Source organism: Ovis aries, chromosome 14, assembly GCF_016772045.2.
Source record: "Ovis aries strain OAR_USU_Benz2616 breed Rambouillet chromosome 14, ARS-UI_Ramb_v3.0, whole genome shotgun sequence".
NCBI lineage: Eukaryota > Metazoa > Chordata > Mammalia > Artiodactyla > Bovidae > Ovis > Ovis aries.
In genome coordinates this window covers 47,794,113-47,819,408 of record NC_056067.1, presented here as the reverse complement: position 1 = coordinate 47,819,408, position 25,296 = coordinate 47,794,113, and the positions used below count along the sequence as shown (strand labels likewise).

General features: G+C 53.9%; 1 protein-coding gene and 1 long non-coding RNA gene across 5 annotated transcripts in view; one reads left to right on the top strand and one right to left on the bottom strand.

Annotated features, from left to right (window-relative positions):
* Positions 1-25,296, bottom strand: part of ACTN4 (actinin alpha 4) — a 72,459-nt gene that overhangs the window by 29,622 nt on the left and 17,541 nt on the right. The window lies entirely within an intron of this gene.
* On the top strand, positions 10,351-14,622 carry LOC121816372 (uncharacterized). Its single transcript, XR_006055929.2, has 2 exons — positions 10,351-10,813; positions 10,985-14,622. It is a non-coding gene; the product is annotated as an uncharacterized LOC121816372 (long non-coding RNA).

Genomic DNA, 25,296 nt, shown 5'->3' with positions numbered 1-25,296 from the left:
CTGCCCACGGCTGTCCCCTCTGCCCCTCGGTCCACACCCACCCCTCCCCCAGCATCAGCCCCCCTGGACAGCCACCCAGGCTGGCCAGCCTGCCCCACCGATCCTGACTCAGATGCCCGCCCCTCCTCTGTGCAGGTCTGTCAGAAGACCACTGTTTCCCCCCCTTTCTTTTTTCAGTATTTTTATTTATTTGGCTCTGCCAGGTCTTAGTTGCGGCATCAAACCCAGGCCCCCTGCACTGGCAGCGTGGAGCCTCAGCCACGGGACCCCACCAGGGTAAGTCCCTCTGCTTCACTCCTAACAGTTGCATGCTGTTTTCTGCCTCCTGGCAGCCGTGAGCTACTCTGGAGCAGGTTCTCGGCGAGGTGCGCACGCATCTGCCTCCCCACCTCACTTCCCTTGCTCCTTCCCCCGAGCAGCTCTGAGTTTGGACAAACCGGGGCCAGGCTGCTGGTTACACCACCCCTGCGGAAAGGTTACCCAACCCTCCCAACGCCCGCTTCCTCATCTGCAATGTGGCAGCGAAGACACCACCCGAGTCACGCACGGTCAGCGCAAGGGTTCATGGTGGTGACCCTGTAGAGCTGGAGTACACAGCAGGCGCTCAGCTCTCCGCACACCATGCTTCCTGGGGTCCCCTCCTCCCCGGACACCCTGCCTGCCCTCGCCCCCACACACAGCCCTTGGCGTCTCGGACAGCATTCTCCAGTCATGTGGGGCTCTTGCCGGATGTTGCGTGCATATGTGTGTGTGTGCTCCCGGGCGGCAGAAATTTAGTCTCTCGTCGCACATGCCTTTAGGATGCCCAGGGCACAGCGGCCTCGGGCCTGGGCAGTGGGCAGCAGCAGGCCAGGCTGGGACAGGAAGTGGCAGGGGATGCCGGGCCTCTGCTGTCCCCTGCGCCTGAAAGATGCAGTGGGGCAGCAGACTGGCCATCACATCCCCGGCTGAGGACACAAGAGGGCAGTTCCCAGAGACCGAGCCCCCGGTGCTTCTGGGCCGAGATCTAGGCACCTGGTCTGCAGGGAGGGCACCTCTCTCCATCAGCCTATGTTACACCTGAGGTAATCCTTCAGGGCTTGAGTGCCGGCCCCTCAGCTTACTTCTGGGATTGCAACCAGGTGACTTGGCCTACCTACACCTCATCATCCTACTCTGTAGGATGGACTTATCGGAATCTACCGCCTGTATTTGCTGTGGGATTGAATGTGGGAGGGAGGTGGAGAGGAATGCTTTAAAACGTCCGCCACAGAGCTGGGCGTCCCGAGATCCCGCACACCTGGGGCCACATCCACACCGGCGGCTTCCCACTCCACCCCTGGGAAGGGTGGGACCTAGTCTGTCTGCAAAGGCCCTGACCCCACCACCACGGTTTGGAGGGGAAACGAGATTGCAGAAGACCCTCTCACTCCAACCTGCGCGGGCTCTGAATGAACTTGACCTCACTGGGCTCAGGTCGTCTGTCCTCAGGGCCCATCTCCACACCTTTGCTCACCTTCTCTGGGCGGAAAACAAGAGCTCTGGCTGGGGCCTCACGCAGACATGCTTTGCCCACTGAGGCCACCTTCCAGCAGGGTAACCTCAGGCAAGCAAGGAGCCTCAGGTTCCGTGTTGGGTGAAACAGAGACAGTAATCTCCTCTCTTAAATGATGATTAAACAAAATAACGCAAGTAAATCACTTAGGACTGTGCCTGGCACAGATGAAGTATTCAGTTTTAAACAAATGTCAAGGGAAGGACTACTTGCAGATAAATGGTAACTCTGCCTGGCACTCCCGTCTCCCTGTCCGGAAGCAGAATGCGGAGCGAGTGCTCCGGGAGAAGACCCACCAGCGTGGCCTCAGTGGCGAGGAACCCGACACATGACGGACGGGAAGGCCGCCGAGAGGCCCCACGCCCGCACCCCATGGCCTGTCCGGCCGTCTTCTCCTCCCGGAAGACCAGGGGCATCTGCTGACACTGGAGACTCAGGGGGCCCCGAGCCCGGGGCACAATGGGCAGGAGTCACGAGGCCCTCCTCGGGATCAAGCCCACCACGCGCAGCTCCAGCTCCATGTGGCACGACTGTGAGTAGGAGCTGGAGTTCCATCGGGACATGAAAAATTCATAGCTGCTTCTACTTGGTTACAAAAATAACATTCTGCTTATTCACTCCCTCTCCCTGCCCGGTTTAGACTGAGATGTGTGGGGTGGGTAGTATGGAGGGTGGTTTCTATAGATGGAGGCCTCGTGGGTCCGCTGTGCCCCCGCCACTCTGCAGCTCTGTCACAGCACAAGTCGTGGACCGGGGCAGGCCCCGCTGGCTCCGTGATGGCCAGGGCGCCGTGGGGCGGGACACCCACTCCTGAGACGGGCATCTGCTGCCTGCCGGTCAGGGCCAGGCCTGGCGCTGAACCCACCGCGCTGAGCAAAACCAGACCCAGGCTGCACGCTAAGGAGCTTCCAGTGTGATGAGGGACAGAACTGATCTCATTAACCAAGCCATGACTCAACTACAGAAGTGACACCCTCAGGAAAAGAGGGAACGGTAACAACCACAGCAGACACTCCCGTAAGCTAACTGTGTGCCCCACGCTGTTCTGGGCACTTTGCCATGTTAATAACGTCTCTCATCCGCACAGCTACCTTGTGAGGCGCTTGCCATTTCTGCCCCATTTAACAGATGAGGAAACCGAGGGTCTGAGAGGTGATGTGATTTGCCCACAGGTAGTCATGTCCCTGTGAAGTTACAGAGCGAGATTTAAAGTCAGGTGCCCTGGCCCAGCTTCCCAGCTGGCGCTAGTGGTAAAGAACCTGGCTCTCAATGCAGGAGACATGAGAGACGCTGGTTCAATCCCTGGGTCAGGAAGTTCCCCTGGAGGGAGGGCATGGCAACCCATTCCAGTGTTCTTGCCTGGAGAATCCCATGGACAGAGGAGCCTGGCGGGCCACAGTCCATGCGGTAGCAAGAGTTGGACATGACTTAGTGACTAAACCACCACCACCATTTACACGTGAAGGCAGTGGCACCCCACTCCAGTATTCTTGTCTGGAAAATCCCATGGATGGAGGAGCCTGGTGGGCTGCAGTCCATGGGGTTGCTAAGAGTTGGGACACGACTGAGCGACTTCACTTTTCACTTTCACGCATTGGAGAAGGAAATGGCAACCCACTCCAGTACTCTTGCCTGGAGAATCCCAGGGACAGGGGAGCCTGGTGGGCTGCCGTCTATGGGGTCGCAGAGTTGGACACAACTGAAGTGACTTAGCAATGACTTAGCAACAGTTTAAAACCCCCACCCCCGTGGTCACGTGAGACACTATCATCTCCACTTTACAGGTGAGGAAACTGAGGTAGGGCGGTGGGGGGGAGGTTAAAAGACTTGCCCAAGGTCACACAGTCAATAAACACAAACATGGGGCCGACACCTATTCCTCTGAGTGGAATGTTCTCTACCAGCCTGGCAAAGCAAAGTCAAGAAAGGTCCTGTCCCCATCTCAGTCCCCAAGCTGGAGCTGAGCTCACATGGCGAGCAGAGGCAGGCAGGGCTCTTCCCCTCAAAGCCCACCTGCTTTTTAATTCTTAAACAAACAAAAAAAAATTTGATCAGGCTGCATGGCACATAGGATTCTAGTTCCCCCACAAGGGATGAAACCCGCGCCCCCTGCATCGGATGCAAGGAGTCCTAACCACTGGGCTGCCAGGTAAGTCCCCCATCTGCTTCTTAAAGGCTTGGCCTGAGCCCAGCGTGGGAGGCAGGCAGACAGTACCAGTGGTGGCCCTGCCATCCTGTGAAGGGAGCCTGCGCCCAGCCCTTGACCTACCTAGTGAGGGAGGAAGGATGTGGACTCTGCCTCTGAGAACACATGTGAACAAAACCACAGAGAAGAGCTTTCAGAACTTGCCTCTGCACACTGGCAGCCTGTTAAAGATTCTTCTCTGGTTGTTAAAATAGCACATGGGTGTGGGGGAGCAGGGGAGGGCGCGGGGTGGAAGAAGCAAAGACTAGCTTGTCGGTCGGTCTGGGCTCCACTGGTGCTCCATGGGCAAGCCTCGGGAGCACCCCCCCCAGCTGTTTCTGCCTTGTCACTGTGTGTTGGAAGGGGAGGGCAAGGCCAAGCATCGCTGGTCATAAAGTCCTTCCTGTGTCACAGGGACCCCTCCCAGTGGCCAGGATGTGGGGCGGCTGGGTGAATGAATGATGGATATTGTTCGGGAGGTGACCTCAGCGGCCAGGAATGTGGCAGCAATGGGCTTTAATGAGCCATTCATCGGTGACTCCCTCCCCCAACCCAGAGAGGTAAACCTTCTGGACTGCGGGGCAGCCCCCAGTAAGAAACCAGTGGCCCTCCAGCAGGCAGGGTGATGGCATGGGCCAAGGGGAAGGATCCTGGCGGGATGCGGCTAACCCAGCTGAAAAAACTTTCCTGCCCTTGTCTTCTCAGCGACTACGTGTTACAAGCCATGCTCTCAGTACTGGAGGGGGTGGCGTGGAAGGAAATGTCGGCTGGAGGCTGGAATTCCACTAAACCCAGACTGAAGGGAGTCTCCTGCAAAGTCAGCTGGGACCCGAGGCTTGGGCTGGGGCGCGCGCACGCCGACTCTGATGATGGCTCTGGCGAAGGAGCTCCTGACCAGGGCTGGGGCCGCGCTCGCCCGACCGCCAACGGACGCTCACATGTGGATTCCATTGACTCCACGCTGGACGAGGCTTTCGGAAAAGCTGCTGGCTGCCTCCTGCTGCACCCCCGCCTTCCACTCTCTATACCGCCCACCCCCTTAGCCAGACGTCCCAGGCCAGCAGCCTGACCCAGAAGGACCGGCTGCCTAGCTGAGCCCTGGCAAACTCTCCCAGGGCACTGGCAAGCAGGACGGGGTTCCCTGGGGAGCTGGGAGTTGTCAAACCTTGCCTCTGCAATACCGTGTTGGGTTTGCCGCTCCGCTGGGGTGTCGGCTGCTTTGAGGGGGAGGCCGCTGTCCCGCCTCCTGAACTTCCACCTTGCCCGCTGTGGCCTCGGCCGCTGCCCATGGTTACTGCTTCCACGGGACCTTGGGAAGGGTGTCGGGGCTTGGACACCGGGGAGGGACAGCTATTTATTCCTGGGGTAGGCACCCACCCTTCTTATCGCCCATCTGCCGGCTACTGCCAGGCTTTGGGCAAGGCCTGGCCCCAGCAGGGCATCTTCTCAGGTCCTGAAAGCAGAGCCTGCTCCCCTGGCCCCTGGGCTTCATCACCAACCCTAAAGGTGCTTTCAGGGTCCGAAAGCTAAGCCTTCCGGAATCTGGGTTACCAGGGGCCCAGGTGAAAAGGTGACTGCCCTGGCAACACCCGCATGGATCCATCCAGGAAGTCTGTGAAACCTCTGGAATAGCTCTGAGATTACACATGGGAGGGCTACTCTGAAGGTCCACTGCCTTTAGCAGATTCTAAAGATAAAAGCCAGCAAGCAAGTTGAGAGAAGAGAAAACGGACCGGTCATGATGACACGGCCGCGACTGAGACAGGTGCAGCGGTGTGGGACTCGGATGGCCCCTCCGGCTCAGGTCATCAGGGCTGGCGGGGCAGGGGCACGGGGACACTTCGGTTGCCCATCCGGTTCCCAACTGCACAAGCAGCCAGGGACAGAGCTGTGTGCTTTGCCCCTTGACGACAGAACCTAATTTGAAAGCAATTACAGGGAAACGTGGAATGCTTCTTTCTTATGTCCTGGCCTGCCGTTGCCTTATTCGGAGTTTTTCTCGGCCAACATGAAAAAGCTGACTTCCCAGCCGGAGGAGAGGTATAAATACTGCAGAGTGGAGCAGCAAGCATTCCAAAGGCCCTGCGTGTCCATCCAGAAACCATCTCTTACCCCACCCCCTAGTCCCCTCCCGGTAGCCGGCGTCCCTGCCTCTGCCAACCCCCCATGAGGCACCAGAAAGCAAGTGAGTTGTTGCTGCCCTGGGCTGCCTCTGGAGTGCTGGCCCCTCCTCCTTGGAAACGCTGGGCTAAGGCTTTCTTCTAGGTCTTTACAGGCTGCTTAGTTCTCGTCACTCAGGGCTTCCCTCAGATGCCACTGTCCCAGGGAGCCTGCCCTGACCCTGCTATTATCTCCACCATGCTATCACCTCTCTGCTTTGTTTCACCCACTCCACTAGTCACTATCGGAAACGAGGTTCCTGTCTATAACCCGTCTCCCTCCCACGTGCAACAGAAGCTCCACGAGAGCGAGGTCCTGTTGGCTGCAGAACCCACTGCCTGGCCTGGTACCTGGCACACAGTAGGTGCTGTGTAAATCCTACCATGAATGAATAGGGCTGGGGCTTCTCATGGCCAGCCGTTTAGGACTTCACGATTTCTAATCCCATTTATACTGGTGAGGGTTCCTACGTAGGGTTAAGACTGCTCTCTTTCAGGAGCTCACAGAAATAATCCTGGAGCTGTACGCATCCCCAAAACAAGCCAGGAAAGACACTGCTGTTGGTGTGCCACGCCCACGGAATAGAGGTGCCTTCGGCAGCCCTCTTCACTCAAGCATCTGAGGCCACTGGGCACGCAAAGGCCCTGGAGCTAAGCCTTAGGACTTCCCTGGCGGCCCAGGTGGTTAGGACTCCACGCTGCCAGTCCAGGAGGCCCGGGTTCAACCACTGGTCAGGGAACTAAGATCCCATGTGCCATGTGGCATGGCCAAAAGATTTTTTAAAACAAATAAGTTTTTAAAAAGAGGAGCTGGGCCTACACAGGGCAGAGCAGTAGGTGGGCTAGGAGGAGGAGGCTGAGGAGCTGGCAGACATCCATCTGCCAGGGTCTGTCTGCAAGGCGGACGGGAGGACAACATGGCCCAGTGCTCCAGAGCAAGGACTTCCAGTCTAAGCAAACGTGAGTCTGAATCCCTGCTCTGCCACCCACTGTGTACGGCCACAGAGGACCTTCACCTCTCTAAGCGTGAAGTTCTTCCCGTGTAAGATGAGGATAACAGACATGTGGGCACTCGACAGGATAACAGAGAGAAACCACGGCACACACAGCCTGGCAGGGTGGTTGTTCAACAGAGCTTCTATTAATTACTGGTGGTTTAGTGTCTGAATCTTGCTACCCTAGGGACTGTAGCCCACCAGGCTCCTCTGTCTGTCGGATTCTCCAGGCAAGAATACTGGCGTGGGTTGCCATTTCTTTCTCCAAGGGACATTCCCAATCCAGGGAATCCAGCCCTGGTCTCCTGTATTGCAGCAGATTCTTTACCAGTTGAGCTATGAGGGAAGCCCCTTTCATTACTACATTATTCCTATTCTGGAAGGTGCCATCATTGGTATCAGCCCTGCAGTTGGTGGAGCCAGACCCCCCACCCTGGGATTCACCAAGCTGGCTGGCTGCTTTCCAGTGGCTGACACACAGCGGTCTTCCCCCAAACCTTCCTTCCCCTTGCCTGGCCACTCGACTACCAAATGAATAAAAGAATATAATGATCAGCTCTCCTTCTTGCTTCAGAGAGCCTTCAAATCCTGAGGTTCGCAACCCTGGCTTTACAACAGATTATCTAGGAACTTTCCTGGTTTATTTGCATTTTATCTCTCTCTCTAACATCTATTGCCTTCAACCATTAAGCTTTGAAAAGGCAATTTGTTACGCAGCAGTAGGTAGCTAATACAAGTCAAGTAGCTGGATCACAGGCGTGATCTCTTTTTAAGCATGCACTCTTTTTAACCACATGCAGTTTGGAAAATCAGTTTTTTAATTGAATTATAATTCACATATCATAAAAGTCACCCCTTTCAAAGTATATAAAGGTCAGTGAGTTTTAGCATATTCATGAGACTGAAAAACTATCACCTCTATCTGAGTCCAGAACATTTTCATCACCCCAGAACTGTTAGCAGTAACTCTTTTCTTCTCCCTCCCTCCCCAGCCCGACAACCACTAATCTGCTTTCTGTCTCTCTGAATCTGCCTCATCGAGACGTTTCACACAAATGGAATTATACAATATCTGGCTTTTTCTGGCCGGTTTCTTTCATTCAGCATGTTCTCAAGGTTCACTTACATACATTGTAGCGCATCCCCTTCTGACAGAATATTCCATCGTATGGACATGTGACATTTTGTCCACTCACAAGCTGATGGACTTTCGGGTTATTTCTACCTTTGCTACCGCATACATCTGCTATCGTGAGGAACGCTGCTACTGGCATTTATGCACAAATTTTTGTGTGAAGATATGTTTCCAGTTCTCTTAAGAATATACCTAGAAGGGCAACTGGCGGGTCACATGGTAAATGTATGTTTGATCATTTGAGGAACTGCCTAACTGGTTCCCAAACAGGCTGCACTGTTAACGTCCCCACCAGCAGAGTGTGACGACTCCAGCTGCTCCACATCCTCGCCAACACTTGTCATTAACCGACTTTCTGAGTACAGTCATCCTAGTGGTTGAGGCGGTAGCTTGTTGCGGCGTTTGATTTGCATTTCCCTAACGACTAATGACGTTGGGCGTCGTTTCATGTGCCATTTTCTAACTGTGCATCTTCTTCGGAGAAATGTCTGTCCTAGTCCTTTGTCCATTTTTAACTGGGTTATTTGGTCTTTTCACTGTTGCATTATGAGTTCTTATATATTCTGGACATTTGACCCTTACCAGATGTATGACTTGCAAATATGATCTCCCATGATGTCTTTTCACTTTCTTTTGTCCTTTGAAGCAAAAAGTTGATCCCCTGGAGAAGGGAATGGCTACTCACTCCAGTATTCTGGCCTGGAGAATTCCATGGACTGTATAGTCCACGGGGTCACAAAGAGTCGGACAGGACTGAGCGGACTTTCACTTTCACATAGATCACTGCCTAACCCAAGGTCATGAAGATTTATGTCTATGTTCTCTTCTAGAAGTTACATTTAGGTCCTTGATCCAGTTGGAGGTCCTTTTTCTCATATGCTATGAGGAAAGGGTCTAATTCTATCCTTCACATTCAGTTGTTTTGGCACTATTTACTGAGAAAGCTGTTCTTTCCCCAATGCATATGTCTTGGACCCTTACTGAAATCCAAGCTACAATAAATGTACAGGACTGGAGAGCTTCTTAAAAAAAAAAAAACACGCCTGAACTTCACCCCAGGACAAATGAGCCAGATTTCTTGGAAATGGGTCCCAAATAACAATATTTTACAAATCTAACCAGAAGCCAGGGTTGAATCTAACACAAAGGTGAATCCAACAGAAAGCCAGGGTGGAGAATCACCACTCAGATCTAACCTTTTGTTCTAAAAATGAGGAATCCGAAGCCCAGGCAGAACCAGGGAGCCCTCGCCACTCCATCTGTTAGACCAGCCTGGACTCTCGGAGAAGCAGGGGACAAGCAGCCCAGGGTAGAGAGGTGCCCCAGGCTGAGCCTGTCTCTGCTCTCAAACGGACCTTTCTGGAGCCTTCTCACACATGGAAAACTAAGCCAGCAACCCAAAGCTACTCAGATTACACTCCACAAACTGGGTCCTCCCAGGGTGGGGGGGGCTCCCCCCCAACACACAAACATCCACACAGAATCCACAGGGAAGCAAGGGTCTGAGCTACAGGCAGGCGGAGCCCACGGGACGGAGGTAGGAGGCACTGCTCCGCTTTCAAAGGAGGCCTTCTCAGCAGGAAGAGGAGATGGGGGAGGCCTACCTTGAAATAGCTACCTTTAAAAGAGAAAACTTCCACTCCCAAAAGGCAGTTTTAAAATTAGGGCAGCAGCAGCAGAGGCTGGGGCCCTGCCCTCCGCCTCCTCTGGCCCCATCTGGCATTCTGCTGTGAGACAATCGGGCACAGGAGGCCCTTCACCTGGAGAACAGGGAGTTTGAGTCACAAAAACCCCATTTATTTTCAATGGCTTACAGCTGGGCTCGGGTTTCAGCCTTGGGAGGGGAGATTAAAGATCGTCTGGTTTAAACTTTGATCCTTCAGAAAGATAGCCAAGTGAGCCAGTTCTGGCCTCGAGACTGTACGGCTTAGAATCTGAACAGGTGGCTAAGCGGACCAGGGCAAATCCGCCTGTTGGATGGGCTCGTCCAGGTAACAGGTGTTTGGTATTTGGGGAGAAAAAGTCGGCGAGGGGGGCACTGACAGGACTTGAGTGTCTTCCGCCCTGGGCCATGGCAGCCCACCGCAGGAACTCCCCAACAGAATCCAGGGGTGCAGAGCGTGCTGAGGACCAGGGCCACCTGATGGCAGACACACGCATTCCCCCATCCTACCCCCACTCAACTTCTAGCAGACAGCTTGTTTTCTGCAGCAGTTTACATGATCCCCGAACTAGGCCTTGTTGGCAGAAGGGCAAGCACCTGGGGCCGGCCCCCGAGCGATTTCGCCTTTGACATCTGAAACTCCTCCTCGGTGATCCCTTTCCGTTTTCCTGTTTTTGGGACATTCTGATTCATCAGCCAGCCAGTCAGGTCAGAAGCCTTCTCCCGCTCCAGCACAAAGCAGGGATGTGGGTGACACGGACAGGGCGGAACGGGTTGTGCTGGAAACCTTTGCTCTGGACACACCAGGGGACCCAGAGCCGGGCCAGCGCTCACAGACGCGCACTATTTCCTATATGCTCTGTCCTGCTGGCTTCTCACTCTCACAGCCTGGGAGTAAGACGATCCCTTGGGAAGCAGGGCGAGCCTGGAGGCTGAGTGAACGCAGGCATTTAACTGCAGGACCCATTCTCCTCATCTCGGAGTGGACCAGCACCGTCAGGGGGACCGTGGAGGTGCTTGATCAGCTTGCCTGCCTTTTGCTGAGGCTCGTACTGGATAAGAGAGTGAATGAATCCATCGGTCAATCTGGGAGGTGCCTCAGACCAGAAATTCCAGGCCTGGAGTTTGAAGTTTGCCAAGAGGTAGTTGGAGGTGTTCAGAATTATCTACTCTTGCCCTGCGTCCTACCTCGCTGGCTCTGCGTCCTGGCAGGGTGCTAGAATGGTGCTGGGGGTGGGAGGCGGAGGCATCATTTCTGTAGGGTAAGAAATCACTCTGGATTTGGATTCTTTTTTTTTTTTCCTTTACCACAGGCACTCCTTCTCAGACCCCTTGGACACACGAGATGGACAGTGAGTGTCTTAGGAAGATTTTTAAAAAAGAAAAACCAAAAGAAGGTTCTATAGCCAAAGGATAATTACAGGACTGGGAGGAACCAGCAGAGAGAGACTGAAACCTCTGACTCATAATTGCTCTATTAAAAATGGTGAAAGCGTTTGCCCTGGCAGAGGGACAGGGCTAGACTGCCACCTTGGCTTGTCCAACCCACAGGCCTTCCTGGGGCTGGTACAAAGGCCTGGCTGAACTGCACGGAACCACAAGGCAGTCACGGGGGGCGGCGTCTCCAGGAGCAGCGTGACGTCACAGGACAGAGGGGCCCCTGCCGCTCTCAGCTGACTCCCGGCCCTGAAACGACAGAGTGGCTTGCTCTATGTGTGTGTGGGAGCACACACGGGGGAGTCAGGGGACGAGGGGCCATCGTGAAGTTGTGGGTTCAGTTTTCCAGGGAGGGCTCCGGGGACCAGTTCAATCTGCCCCATTAAAGCTACTAAAGGGGCGGAGCCTCAAAGGAAAACAGCAGAGGTGTTTTTACAGTTGGGTGGGGTATACCCTGACACAACTGCGGGGATGACTCACATTTACTGAGCGCTTACTATGTACCAGGATTTGCTCTGAGTCCTCTACATTTTACAGATCAGCCACCAGCCTGTGGTCACACAGCTGGTAGGTGTCAGAACCGAGGCCCACATGTCTCCTAACCAACCTAGAGTCTGGCCAAGGCTGTGCTCCGTTTCCGCTGTTTCCGCTTTTCACTCTGGCGGGCCCTCCGTGGGGCACCTCTCTTAAGTTTCTCTCCTTTGAAAGCAGACACACAACCGAGCGCAGTCCTGGAGACCCTCCACCAATTCCACCCGCCCCCGGGGCCACCAGCGCTGCCGCCCCGCCCAGCCCCGCCCCACCCCCGTGCGTCTCAGGGCTAGCTCGCAGGCTACAGTGTGAGTCACAGAAGAGGGAGGGCTGGTCAGGTGACCCAGCGAGAATCAGAGCTATGCTGAGGTGGCCTGGTTACCTTGACATTCCTGAGATTCTGCCAAGGTAAAAAGTAACCCGAGGAGTTTGCCTTATATGGGCACAATGACAGATTTCGACTTGACAACGTGTTAACTGACCCTGTATCAAATATCAAATCTGTCCCCGGACTGCATAGGAGGCGCCCGGTAAAAGTCTCTCTGATAACATAGGAAAAAACAATTTATGACGGGCTACGGCCAGTGACTCGTACAAAGGTGCAGCCATGGTGTGCCCTGACGAGGAGGGAAGAGAAGGCTGGTGGTCCTCCGGCCATGCAGCTCCATCGCTCTCTCCTCAACACGTGGTCAGGGAGGCCTGGCTCCCAAGCCTCCCTCTGTTCACAGAGCTTGGCTCAAGGCAGGGCCTGAAGGGAATCAATTTCAGGCTGGGGTAGAACAGCAAGTCCTGCCTAGACTCTGAGCGCCCGGACCACCTGCCTCCTCCCAGAGGAGCCCCAAACAGGAGAGGCAGGGGCCGAGCTGGAGGCTCCGGGGATGACAGGGTTAGGTCTGAGTGCCCTGACACTGCCCAAGAACAGAGAAGGTGGCCAGACCCAGGATCCCAGAGAGTCATCTGGGCCTGGGCCTGGGCTGGCGTCGGACCCCTCCTCCCTGGGGGGCCAGCCTCCAGGAGGGGAAGACTCACGGCTCAAGAGCTTCTCCTAAACTTCACTCACTCATTTCCAATAAACATGCTGCCAGCTCCTCAGCACTGGGATTAAACACACATCCCTGCCCTCACGGAGTCTACATGCTAGTGGAGGGGATGACATGGAAGAGAGGAAGATGGCGGTGGTGTGGTACAACAGGGCCACCAACAGACAGAACTGAGTAACCGGGGAGGGATTCAGCCAAGTCAAGGAGGCCTCTCTCTGAACCAACAGAAGGGGCCAACCAGTGGACAGCAGGAGGGAGATCATTCCAGGAGAGACCCCAGGTGGGAAAAGGCCTGGTGGGTGTGGCCTAGAGGAAGAGCAGAAGCCTGACGGGCCCCTGGAGGAGGGGTGGGGACTACACGTCTAAGAGTTGTTGCTGTTCAGTCCTTAAGTCGTGTCCGACTCTTTTGTGACCCCCGTAGACTGCAGCCAGGCTCCTCTGTCCATGGAATTCTCCAGGCAAGGATACTGGGGTGGGTAGCCATTTCCTCTTCCAGGGGATCTTCCTGACCCAAGCATCGAACCCACATCTCCTGCATTGGTGGTGTATTCTTTACTGCTGAGCCACCAGGGAAGCCCGTTCTAGGAGTGGCAGGAAGCTTTTGCGGGGGAGGGGGCCGTAGCATGACTGGATTTAGGTTGTGGGAAGACCCCCTCGGTGGCTGTGGGGACAGCAGGGTCACAGCAGTGAAGATGGAGAGAACTCTCAAGGCAGAGCTGGCAGGACGCGCCCATCCTGTGTCAACGCCTCCTCCTTCCCAGATCTAGGTGACGGTTACTCCACAGCTTCATGCAGACCCAGGACCCCCCCACCCCGCCCCGTCCCCACCAAGTCATCTTCTTTAGAAACACACAGGCCTGAGAGTGAACCCCAACAGGCTTCACAAACGGACAGTGAACCTCCTCTCTCAGCTGAGAAGCAGACATGATGCCCAGGGGCAATTTTCAAACAGCATTCGGAAAGAGCTCACCTGCGAGGGGTGCCGGGCAGAGGACGGGTGGGTAGGGAGGGAAGCTGCCTCCCTACTCACACTTAACCTCAGCAGCTATTTATTCAATTTTACAACATGGCAGATCCACATGGGATTCGACTTGAAAGACAGCTGTGCCACTGAAAAAATGTCACTGCTTTAAATCTTAAACCCCCCGTGCAAAATCTATTCCGAATGGCTGCAGCCCCTTTCACGGGAGCCCCTGCGTCCCACGGGAGGGAAGGAGGGGAGGACGGGGCAGGAGGCGGCTCCGGCTCCACTGACGCAGACCCCGTCAGTCCCATCCCCTCCACTGCCTGGGCCTTTGATCCTCTCTGCGCTGTGGGTGGCAGGCGGCTGCAGGAAGGCAGACACGCCATGTGCTGCCGTCCTGTCTGAGATGACTGGGGCCCGCTCCCTTCGGTAAGGTGGGGCTACAAACAAAAGGAGGATAAGAAGGCCTGTATCCCAAAGTGCACCCCACCACCCCCCCCAGCAGCTGGCCTGCGGCCCACAGATGGAACCTGTTGGATAGAACCAGGGAAAAGGCAGCCTGAATTCACGGCAGAGCGACCAAAGTGGGTAGCTGTTCCCCCTCACCAGTGTGAGCGAACCCTTGCCGTGAGTCCCTAACTGCTACAGCATCCTCTCCTCTTGGAAAAGAAAACAAAGAAAAAAGGAAGAAATGGAAGGTGGAGAGAATGAGAAATCCCCTGTTTACGTAATTGAACATTGACAAGGCTGACACTGGCCTTCAGGTAGCTTCCCATCTCCTGGAGAAGCAGATTCAGGACAAGCAAAGGGAGTCACAGCTGAGGGCCTGGGAGATGTACAGAACCTGCCGCTCTGCCCTGGAGGAGGGCACGGTCCAGCTGGAGAGGGACACCGGTGAGCGAGCCACTGCGGGGCAGTGTGATCCGAGGACAGCAGAGGTCAGGCGACACCGGATCCGGGCCCTGAAAGAGGAGCGCTATTCTGATAGGTGGTGACCTGGGAAGAGGGTCGTCCCACACAGTGGGAACATCAAGAACAAGACAACGTAAATGTGCAAGAGATCTCTGGGGAACTCCTCAGGGAAACAGGGGCTTCCCTGTGGCTCAGCTGGTCAAGAATCCGCCTCCAGTGCAGGAGACCTGGCTTCAATCCCTGGGTTGGGAAGATGCCCTGGAGAAAGGAAAGGCTACCCACTCAAGGATTCTGGCCCGGAGAATTCCAAGGACTGCACAGTCCATCGGGTCACCAAGAGGAGGACACGACTGAGCTACTTTCACTTTCAGGGAAAGATGCAGGAGATGGTGGCAGCTGGGGTCAGGAGGCAGAGAGGCTGAGGAACTCAGAATTTGTCCTCTGGGAAGATTTCTCAGAGCGACCCTGTTAGATACGAGTCATGTTCGTGGAGCCACCGAGATGAACCGGGAGACTGGAGCGAAGCCATTAGGAGGCCGCTGTGGGAGACCTGGCCTGTTGCGGCCAGATCAGAGCACTTCCTGTGTGCCCGGCAGGGTGCACAGCACCGGCTCGTTGGAGACTCCCCACAGGCCTTGGAGGCAGTCACTACCCTCAGAGTCCTGTTTCCCTGCTGCCGCCCAGGGCAAGGCAGTGAGCGCAGCAGCACTTGCAGTTCATCCCTGTTGGTCTGACTTCAGAATCTGCACTTTCCCAGGACTCACTAAGTGTCCCTGCGTTAGCAGTGGAAAGGACAGGAGGAGGGTCAGGATTCTGATACTTGAGAGAAGTAAGTAAAACCTGGTGCCCGCGACAGGCTGAGGAGTCAAAACACGACTCCAATGTTTTTGACTTGGACGTCAGACCCAGATATGAAGAACCCAGGCAGAGGGGCTCGGGAACGAGTCTGGCTTGGGACACGCTGAGTGTGAAGTGTGTGCTGCATAGCTACCTGGCGTGTAAGTTTCAACTTGCATCTAAAACTCAGAAGAAGTGGTTGAGAGTTCAAATGCCTTTCAACGCAGGGGACACGGGTTCGATCCCTGGTCAAGGAATTAAGATCCCACCTGCCGTGTGGCAACCGAGCTTGTGCGCTGCACAAGAGAAAGCCTGTACACTGCCATGAAGAACCCGTGCAGCCAAAATAAAAATAATTTTAAAAAAACTCAGCAGAAAAGCCATTTGTTTGCACATGCATTCACTCACGTGAACGCATTCTGAGCTTCTCTTAGGGTAGAAGAGGGGAGAAGGTGAAGTCGAGGAAAGCAAAGGGGAGAACTGTTTTTCTTTTTCCTTGAGACACGCTCAGAAGCATCCAGTACAATGGTGTGTGGCTCCGTCAAAAACACAGACACCGTATCCATTAGAGAAACATACGGAAGCAGTTAGGGGTGACGTCTGGGGTTGCCTTTAAAACAGTCTGAGGGGGGGAGTGTGCTGGGAGAAGCTGATGAAATAAATTTGGCAGAAGGTTAGTAACTGTTGATGCTGGTGATGGGTACGTAAGGATTCCCTCCGCTTTTGTATATGTTCATGAATGTGGTGGCTGTGGGGGGAGTTGAAAGGACCACGCACTGCAGAGAGGCTGACAAAGCGGGCAGGGGCCCTGCCACAGCCCAGCACCTAATACAGCCCCTGGCACTAAGGAGGTGCCTAACACATCCCGAATGGGCGCTGCTGTGCCCACACCCTCAGGGGTGGTAATTAGCCAGTCTCTGGAGATCTTGGAGAGGACAGACTCGGGGGGAGCGGCCGGGCTTGGGAAGTATTTGGAAGTGAGGAAATGGAATCGGCCAGTAGAGGCTGACACATTTTTTAAATGCATCGAGGCCAATAGCCAAGCATATATCTTTCCCCCAGGATAGAACCCAGCTGTTGGACCATCCAGTACTACTCTACTTTGCTGCAAGAGACGGACGGACCAGGCTGCTGTGAGGTGAAGTCCCCCCACCCTCACCGCCCCGTCTCCACTCCCAGCCTCAGATTCCCCCCAAGTCCCCCGTGTTCCTCTCCTCTCATTATCCGGCAAAGGCTGCCGGGCAAACGGGCCCTTTCCAAAGGTGTATCAAGGACACCTCACTACCGTCAAACAAACAGGCACTTCTTTCTCACTTTTCTCCTCTCCTGCGGAACAAAGTTGCATTTAAAAGGAGAAACAATCTCAGGTTTTGTTCTCCAGAACAGAGAGAAGGTCCCAGGGGCCTGAACTCGGAACACGGAGCAGCTCATTCCCCAGGCGTCGCTCACACGGACAGCAAAGGAGGTGTGGAGGGACGAGGGCGGACAAAGCCCAGGGCCGAGGCCGACAGCAGAGACCGCACAGCTGGGTCGCCTTGGGTCCCGTGGCCCCGAGAGCCCCAAGGAGCTATCGAATTCTGCTCGACCGCACCACGGAGCCTCTCTCTTTCTCTAGATTTTCCACGGTCCTGACTTCTCTGCCAATGCCCCACAAATAACAATGGCCACCAAAGATAGCCCAGACCGCGCTTCCTCTCCTGGTACCCCGCATCTCCGGGCTCCGCTCAGGACATGAAGGCGAGTGGGCTGCCCTAGGACCCGGTACCACAGTCAGCCAGGCTTCGGGACGGCGGCCAGCAGTGAAACCACAGGGCTTGGTTTTTAACGTCTGTAGCTATCTTGAGAAACAAAACATTTTATTGTCTCTTGCTATACTAAGTTAATTTGACCTATAGGTAGCAATCTCTGTATAAAAGGGAAAAGTTAAAAAAAGAAAAATTTAAAAAAGGCCTCCCTGTGTTTAGCCTCATTTTCTCAGGGCAGGGGCCTTCTCCTGTGCTGTATCCGGAGGCCTGGACCGCTGCCTGGCACTCGACGTGTGGACACCTAGCTTGGGAAGCGTTTGCACAAAATGGGATGAATTCTGTCCCAACAACGTGTCTCCCACTCCCCAGTGACAGTGATGTCTCCCCTCCTGAAAAGCATCCTCTTTGTGTTTTGTATCTGGTAGGCACTGATGCAGAAGTCAGCCAGGACAGTTGGCTGACCCACTGGGTCTGGGGAAGGACGGCTTATGACCTTCCAGAGCACATGGCTTACACGGGGCCTGCAGAGGGACTTCCTTCCCAGAGGAGCCGAGGGTGAGCAATCTTTTTACCCTTAACACCAAGCTGCTCCACAGGAGGCACTCAAATAAGTGGGTGAACAGACAGGTGGCAGGTCCATTTGACCTGCCTGATGGACTGGCTAGTAATCCATGCGGAACAGATACAGATGCTCCAATAAACATACATTTATACTCTGTAATACGCCTTTATCGGAGCACCTGTATCTGTTCCACACGCTGGGAATACACACAGCAAGAGACAAAGGTGAGCCTACTCTCACGGCCCTCACAGTGTCATGGGAGGGTGGAAGGATTAAAACATGGGTGGAGCTAACAGAGGAACGGAGGCGACAGGCGCGCCCCTAAGACAGAGACCCAGCCCGGGCGGGAGGGGTCGAGTGTGACTTGCTGACCAACGGTGGAGGAGAGCTGTGGATCTCAGGAACGAGGAGGGGCTGCGTGGGGGCCTGGTGAGGGAAACAGCCCTGCCGGTAGGAGAGAGCGTGGCGCAGAGGCAGCTGGCGTGCCCGCACAGCGACGCGAGCAGGGGGCGGGGAGAGACAGGCTGGGCAGTAAACAACAGACCCCGCAGGGCCGGGGGCTTCCAGGCTTGGGATACGGATCAAAATTTCAAGCGGGTCATTTTGTCTCCCACGAGGAGATGGGATGGCGGGGGGCGGGGGTGGTTATTGCTGCTCAGGCTTCAGGACAGGTGCTGGGGCCACACTGGTTCCGCTGCTGCACGGGGACAGAGAGGCTGCTTCAGGGGAGCCGGTGGGACCTCAGGGCTTCCTGAGATGAAAAGCCACAACCCGGGCCTTTCCGGGCTCCACTGCGGTAAAGAGAAGAAGGACTGCCTGTTTACCTTTCACATCCGGCCCCGGAGGCCCTGCCCGGGTGGAAGGCTTCCCAGAGGGAAGGACTCATGGGGCGCTCTGCAGGACACACAATACCCCACGAGCCTCTCTGAGGCCCGGCGGGGCCCCTCTGGCCCACTCGCAGGACACTGAGGTAGTAAGCACGTGGCCCTCCTGGCTTTGCTTTCTCATCCAGAGTCTGCTCATAAACCACAGGGCTCCACCCTCCACCCTGGGCCTGAGACTATTAAGGATGAGCAAGACACCTCTGCCCCTTTCTAGCATCCTTATTTCCCAGGCCCTCTTCAATGCTTAACACGTCCATATCCAGCAACTGAACTTGTTCGATCTGAGTCCATCTTCAAAGAGCAGGGGTGTCGGGGCGGGGGTGTGGCTCAAGAGGAAGAGGATATATGATTATGACTGATTCGCAATCTTGTATGGCAGAAACCAACACAGCATTGTAAAGCAATCATCCTCCAATTAAATTAAAGGCCTCATCTCGATTAAAAAAAAATTTTTTTTAAGTCAGACAACGAATATTAGTGGGGAAAAAGACACTAAAACAAAGAGCAGCTGGCTTCATATTAGAGACCATAAGAAGCTGTCATATTAATTCTCTGGCTGCTGTTTCTGAGTTGAAGAAAGGTTCCCAGCACCCACCCACCCCTCAACCCCCAAACCATCACTCCTGGTGGGACTCCAGATCCCACAGGAAGAGACCTCGCAAAGACTCCGTCCTAACTGCCCACCCCAGGAGACAGAGTCTAAGCAAAAAAGCCACCATCTCTGCACCTCGGTAAACATGCCCCACCCCATCGCTTTACTGAATCCTGACCCTGAGGTCAACACATTATTGGTTCTATCCTGTAGATGAGGAAACTGGGGCCACTTTGTCCAAGGTCCAGCAGGCAGTAAGTGCAGCACCAGGGGCAGCATCTGAGCCTTGCTCTGGCTCCAGGGCCTGTGTCTAGGAGACACCAAGTCTACAGGGCAGGGGTGCCGGGGAGCACACATGGGCCCAGCTTTGGCCTCTCCGTGCACCGCAGGAGTCCCTGCGTCCTGGCCTTGCTCTCTCCCTGCTGTGAGGCCTCTTGATTGAGTGATGAAGAGCTGGGTCCATCCAGCTGACCTTTTATCACCAAACCCTCTGGTGGCAGCTGCAACCTCTGCCCAGCACCTCATCAGCCAAAGTGCGCCCGATAGCAGGGTGGACTTGAGCCCTCGAGGGCTGGAGGCCTCGCTGTCGGCCAGAAGGAACGCGGCTGGAGGCGTTCACAGAAGATCCTCCTCTCTTAAGAGGTATTTCTGGGCTTATTAAAAAGCAACAAAGTGGAGAAGGTGACGCACAAGCCAGGCTGGCTGTACCCTCAGCTTGTGCTTTTCAGGCCGCGATTAATTCTTTGGCTGCTTTCAGACCTTTGGTTTCAAAGGTATCTAGTTTGTGCTTGTCTGAAAAGGAATGTAGTTGGGCACCTCCCACCAGCAACACAGAAAACAGCTCCTCCTGCCATCACCTGTCCTCTGAGGCCAGGCCATATATAGGCAGACGGCACCCGGAAGGTTTGGCTGGGGTGCTACAGCAACTCCCCGGCTCCGAGCCACCATTCACACAAGTTCCGCCAGACATGCGGGTCAGACGAATGCCTGGCTCCCACCCAAGAAGCCACCGCAAAGGTGAAACACACAGCTCTGGGCTACTGAAGCTGGGACATCACCAACCTTATCCTGGATCCTGTAGGTGACTTGATGCCATCGCCTGCCTCAAGTCCAGGGATCACCAGGAGCCCCTGATTCATATCACCGGGGGCATAAAGTCACAGAGAGAACCAATCCCTCAGCCCTGACAGGGGAGAAATCACCTAGAAGGAGAAGGGCATGGTTTGATTCCTGGTTCTGTCGTGTGTCGGCTGAATGACCCTGGGCAAATCACATAACCTCTCTGAACCCCAGTCTCCTCATCCATAAGGTAGAATAAAAACAGGCTGCTGCAAAGTTTTGTTTTGTTTTGGCTGTGAGGCACAGCTGGCAGGATCTTAGCTCCCCGACCAAGGATCGAACCTGTGCCCGTGGCAGTGAAAGCACAGAGTCCTAGCCACTGGACTGCCAGGGAGTTCCCAAGGACTGTATTTTAAAGTGCTATATGCTTTATGAGCTATCACAGGATTTGTCCCAGCATCAAAAAAAGAACACGCTTCCATGGCGTTCCACTTGACTGGGAGCCCCAGGAGGGCAGGGATGGTTCGGTTTTATTTTTACACGGCTATATAACGCAGTGCCCAAAACAGTGACTTGTTTAGTCCCCTATGGACTGTAGCCTGCCAGGTCCTTTGGTCCATGAGATTTCCCAGGCAAGAATACTGGAGTGGGATGCCATTTCCTTCTCCAGGGGATCTTCCCGACCCAGGGATCGAACAAGTGGATTCTTTACCACCAAGCGCCACCTGGGAAGCCTTGTGACCCCATGGACTGTAGCCAAAACACTGACTGCCGTGAAGTAAATTTTTGTGCAACCAATGCTTTTTTGTTCATTTAGAAGAAAACTCAAGATCCTCACTGGAGGCATGTTCTGGTGGCTGTCACCTTTCTGTGAGGCTGTCACCTCACACCACCCTCTCCGCTGGGCCCCACTGCCCTGGCCCCACTCTCTCTCCTCCCACGCTTCTCAGGTCCTCCTGCCCAGGACACTCTTCTCCCAGGGTGGCTGCTGCCCAATCCACGGCATGCTCCTACAGGGCTCTGCTCTTTTCCTTCAAAACAAGGATCACCATTTGGAACACTGTACGTTTGGCACTTTTATTGTTTTGCTGCTGTCAATGCCTATCTTCCCCACTGGACGGAAGCTCCACGAGGACAGAAAGGACTATCTCGCTCACCTCTCTTCACCCAGTTCCTTGTTTATGGCACATACTGGAGAGATGCTCAGTAAAGGCTGCAAGGGTGGACGACGCCACCTCCTTCATCAATTGTGCTGGGATCGATCACTTAAAACTGGCATTGAGAGCTTCTCTTCCTTATCTGCTGGACCTCCCTTCCCCTCCATAATTCATCTCCTTCTTCCTTCATTCATTCCAAATCCACCAAAACAGATACACATCAAAGAAACCAAACAGAGCCTGGTGTAACAAACACCCCTGGGTGGCCTGTGGCTGGCAGTGAAGCCCACTGATGAGAACCCCTACCAACTTGCTCTATCCTAAAGCACCTTGGGCTGCCGACTGGTGGAAAGCTGGAAACTTTTTCAGCCCAGGCCCTGAAGTATGGCGAGAGCCCACTGGAATAACACGGCAGACCAGCCGAGGTGATAAGGTCTTCTCCACCCAGCCGTGTTCCTGGGTGGGAAGCCCGTATCCTTGAAGACAGAGAGAGTTTCCATCCACCGGACAGGCAGGGAGCAATGCAAAGCATTACAACCATTTTTCCTCCAACTATTTCGAGGCACACAAATAACATCTAAGGACTCAAGGCCAGCTTGAGAAAACAATCAAGCCAGGAAGTACTCAGACCAGAGAGGAGGTAACGGAGCCCAAAAAAGTTAAAGTTGAGGGCAATGCCTTTATGGGGAGTTTCCTGGCCTTTCCCAGCCAGACAGATGCAAAGCTTTCCCAAATGCAAAGCTTGATAAGGATCTTTTTTTCTGTGGGGCCATTAATCCAATAAACAGGGAACTTAATTAGAGCTTAGGGAAAAAACTGCATGAATTTTCCAGGGATAAGTGTCAGTTTTTTTTTTTTTAAGTTAGCTTTATTATCGCACACCTAGTATGCCCCATTTTTCTGAAATCCGTCAACTCTTTCATCAGTGACTAGTACTGTGTTCTGGCTTTTCTGTCTACACAGATCTTAGAATTGATATCTTTCACAAAACCCAGGCTGCCAAGACCTTCCAGAAGTCAAATTTAGCTGAACAATCCTAAATGAGTATTTCTGTACAACTGCCACTGGGGTGCAGAATTTGAACTGGCAGTCAATTCTGAAGGTTGGCATTGTTCACCAGGTTCATTGTGTATGAGAAGAGCTGCCTTTGTATGAACGTTGTTTGGAGCCTTCTAAAACAAAAACAAATGAAAAACAAAACACAACTTTCTACTATTTTTGTTCACAGAAACGCGGAGCCAGATCCTAAAAATCCGTATATGGTGAGAGAAATTTTGAGGAGCCGATCCTTTTATCTACAGTAATGGGGAAAAGAGTCCAGAGAGGGGAACCAGACAGGGCAAGCCCTCTTTTTTAACCACCATTCATTTCAACCACCTTTTATCAGAGCTGTCACCACCAAGGAGCAAAAGAAAATGGATTTTCTCCTTCCCAGTAAGAGGATTAGCAGCGGCAATCCAGTTGAGAGGAAAGAAGGAACTAAAGGAGAGAGAGAAAAACGAGACCGTGCAGACATTCGAGGTCAGAGGTCACAAATCCCTAGCTCTGGGGGCCCATTTCATATGGCCTCCAGGTTTGGGGGCCCATTTTTTAAACTGAGTGAATTGCCCTGCAGAACTCTGGATTTCCAAACTTCTGGGAAATGAAGTTCCAGGCCCACAATCAGCGGAAGCTGAGTAGTGGCAGCCCTGGTCCCCACCCAAGCTCCTTCACTGGTTTTTGTCACCTGCCCTTCGATAACCCAGACGGCAATCTCTCCACTCCAGAAGAAAACCAGGAGCACTCACACCCCCCCTCCACTCCCAATGGCCCAAAAGACAGGGCCACCCACCCGGAGGGACACCCTATATGACACAACGGAGCCAGCCCGGTCCTGTCCCTCAAACAGCAACAGAGCAAAGCTGCCCTGACTCCGCTCCCAGCCTCCTCTGACCACCCCCTCCTCAAATCCCAGCATCTCCTATGCACCACAAATAGCCTGAAACTCCGGGTCAGGTTAGAGGGTGTGGAAACCCCACATTTCCTGGGAGATCCAGAACACACGCTTCCCAGGCCCCAAATGATGGGGCTGGGAGGCTGAGATGGGTGACACACAAGAGAAAGGTAAGGTCAGGAAGACGGTAGGAACCCCAGACACACTGGCTCCGAGGGGCCCTGGAGGAATGATCCCCTCCAGCTGCCAACACTTTCCAGTTGGTGCTAAGAGTGAACAGCTATTTCCACAAAAGATCAGGAAAGCACTGAAGTTTTCCATATACGTTGGAGATTTTTTGGCTGGGCTGCACTTAATACCTCTCCCTCCTCCTCTCAACTCCCGCTTCAAGACACCTAACGAGCAAGGGAGCCAGCAACCCAAAAGAGGATTTTCACCACAGTGTCCCCAAAGGACAAAATCCCGGGGCTCCGTCCATGCAGTGTCAACCTGCCCTTCGAAAAGCAACCGGTGCTAACCTCACCAACTTCCTGAGGCCACAGCGGGCTCAGCTTCCTGGCAGTTACAAGAACATGGCTCTAAGCACACAAGTCAGCTCCAGAATGGAGCTTAGCTCGAGCCACCCAAAGGCAACCATCTCCTCAGGCACTGGTGTGGTGTCGGCCACCAGCCCCTCCCCAGCTGCCTCATACATATCCTCCACCTGAGCAAAAGCAGCAGGTCTGCAGCTTCCAGACCTGGCCCCATCCACCCACTTCGGACCGGACTAGGCCACTGAAGCTTTTCCCACATAGATGTTCTAGAAATGCCACTACTGGGGGAATGCCCGCCAACTCTGGTTTCCTTGGCCAGGAGGGGCCTCCTTCTTGCCTAGATCTGTTGGCCCTTTCTAGCAATGTGTCCCACGTCAGGACAGTTCCAGGAAAAGCAGGATCCCAAGGTGACTCCTCAGCCCTGGGAAACTTACAAAACCACACACCAAGAACCAGACATTCAGGACTCAGCTGGTGGTGGATTTCTAAGGGAGGCAGTCGGAACACCTGAGCTCCAAGACACATAGGGTTTGTTGGGAAGATCCTTTCTGAACCCAAGGAGGCAATGTCAACGGGCTTATAGATTGCAAACGCATTCTACCTATGGTCCACCTTCCCCTCCACAATGGGACTGCTATGAGGATGGGAATTAGGCTGGGTTTCTTCCCTGCTGTATCTCTAAACCTAACCCTGTGAGTGTGTGGGTAAATGTTGGTTGAGTGAGGAGGAAAAAAAAAAAAGAACACTAAGCGATTACAGGATGTGAACCACAGGAAACTTACGGCTATCTTATTCAATCCTCACACTTCCTTCTAAAGCTGTTAGGATGTTTTTTAAGGAGGGGAGGGTGCAGGGTGGGGGAGGAGGCCACTCTGAACTGTATCCTGATCCTGCATTAGCATTTCAGAGGTTTTAGCCAGAGACTGAACTGGGCAAAGCATGAAACGAGACAGCGTTACAACCCTGTCTGAGTACATCACCCCTGGGTTATTTGAAATTCTAAGGAACAGGCACCTCAAAAGACATAACCCTCCTTAGCCCAGGCCTAGATCTGATGACTGCCTTGTGCCATATAAATAGTAAGCCGGCTGGCATATTTTGCATTAATGTCTTCACGCAGGGCTGGTTCGAGTTTATTTTTGTTGCTTTCATTTGAAGACTGTGTTTATGCCTCTCTGTTAGACTTCCGGCCAGTAGAAAAAAAAGACAAGATGCTAAGCTTTGTCCTTTTTTCATAGATGCTCCAGACACTTCCTGGAGGTACATGGGAAGGTTAGCGACTCATAGATGCCCACTTGCTGGCATTGCGTGGTTTTCCAAAATGGTTTTTGTGGAAGAAGCAGATATGGTAATCTAGTCCTGTGTCTCCATTTCCACTCAGTGATGCAGACTCTCCTCCCGAGAAAAGCAGTAGCAAGCATTTACCTGGTGTCTAACTT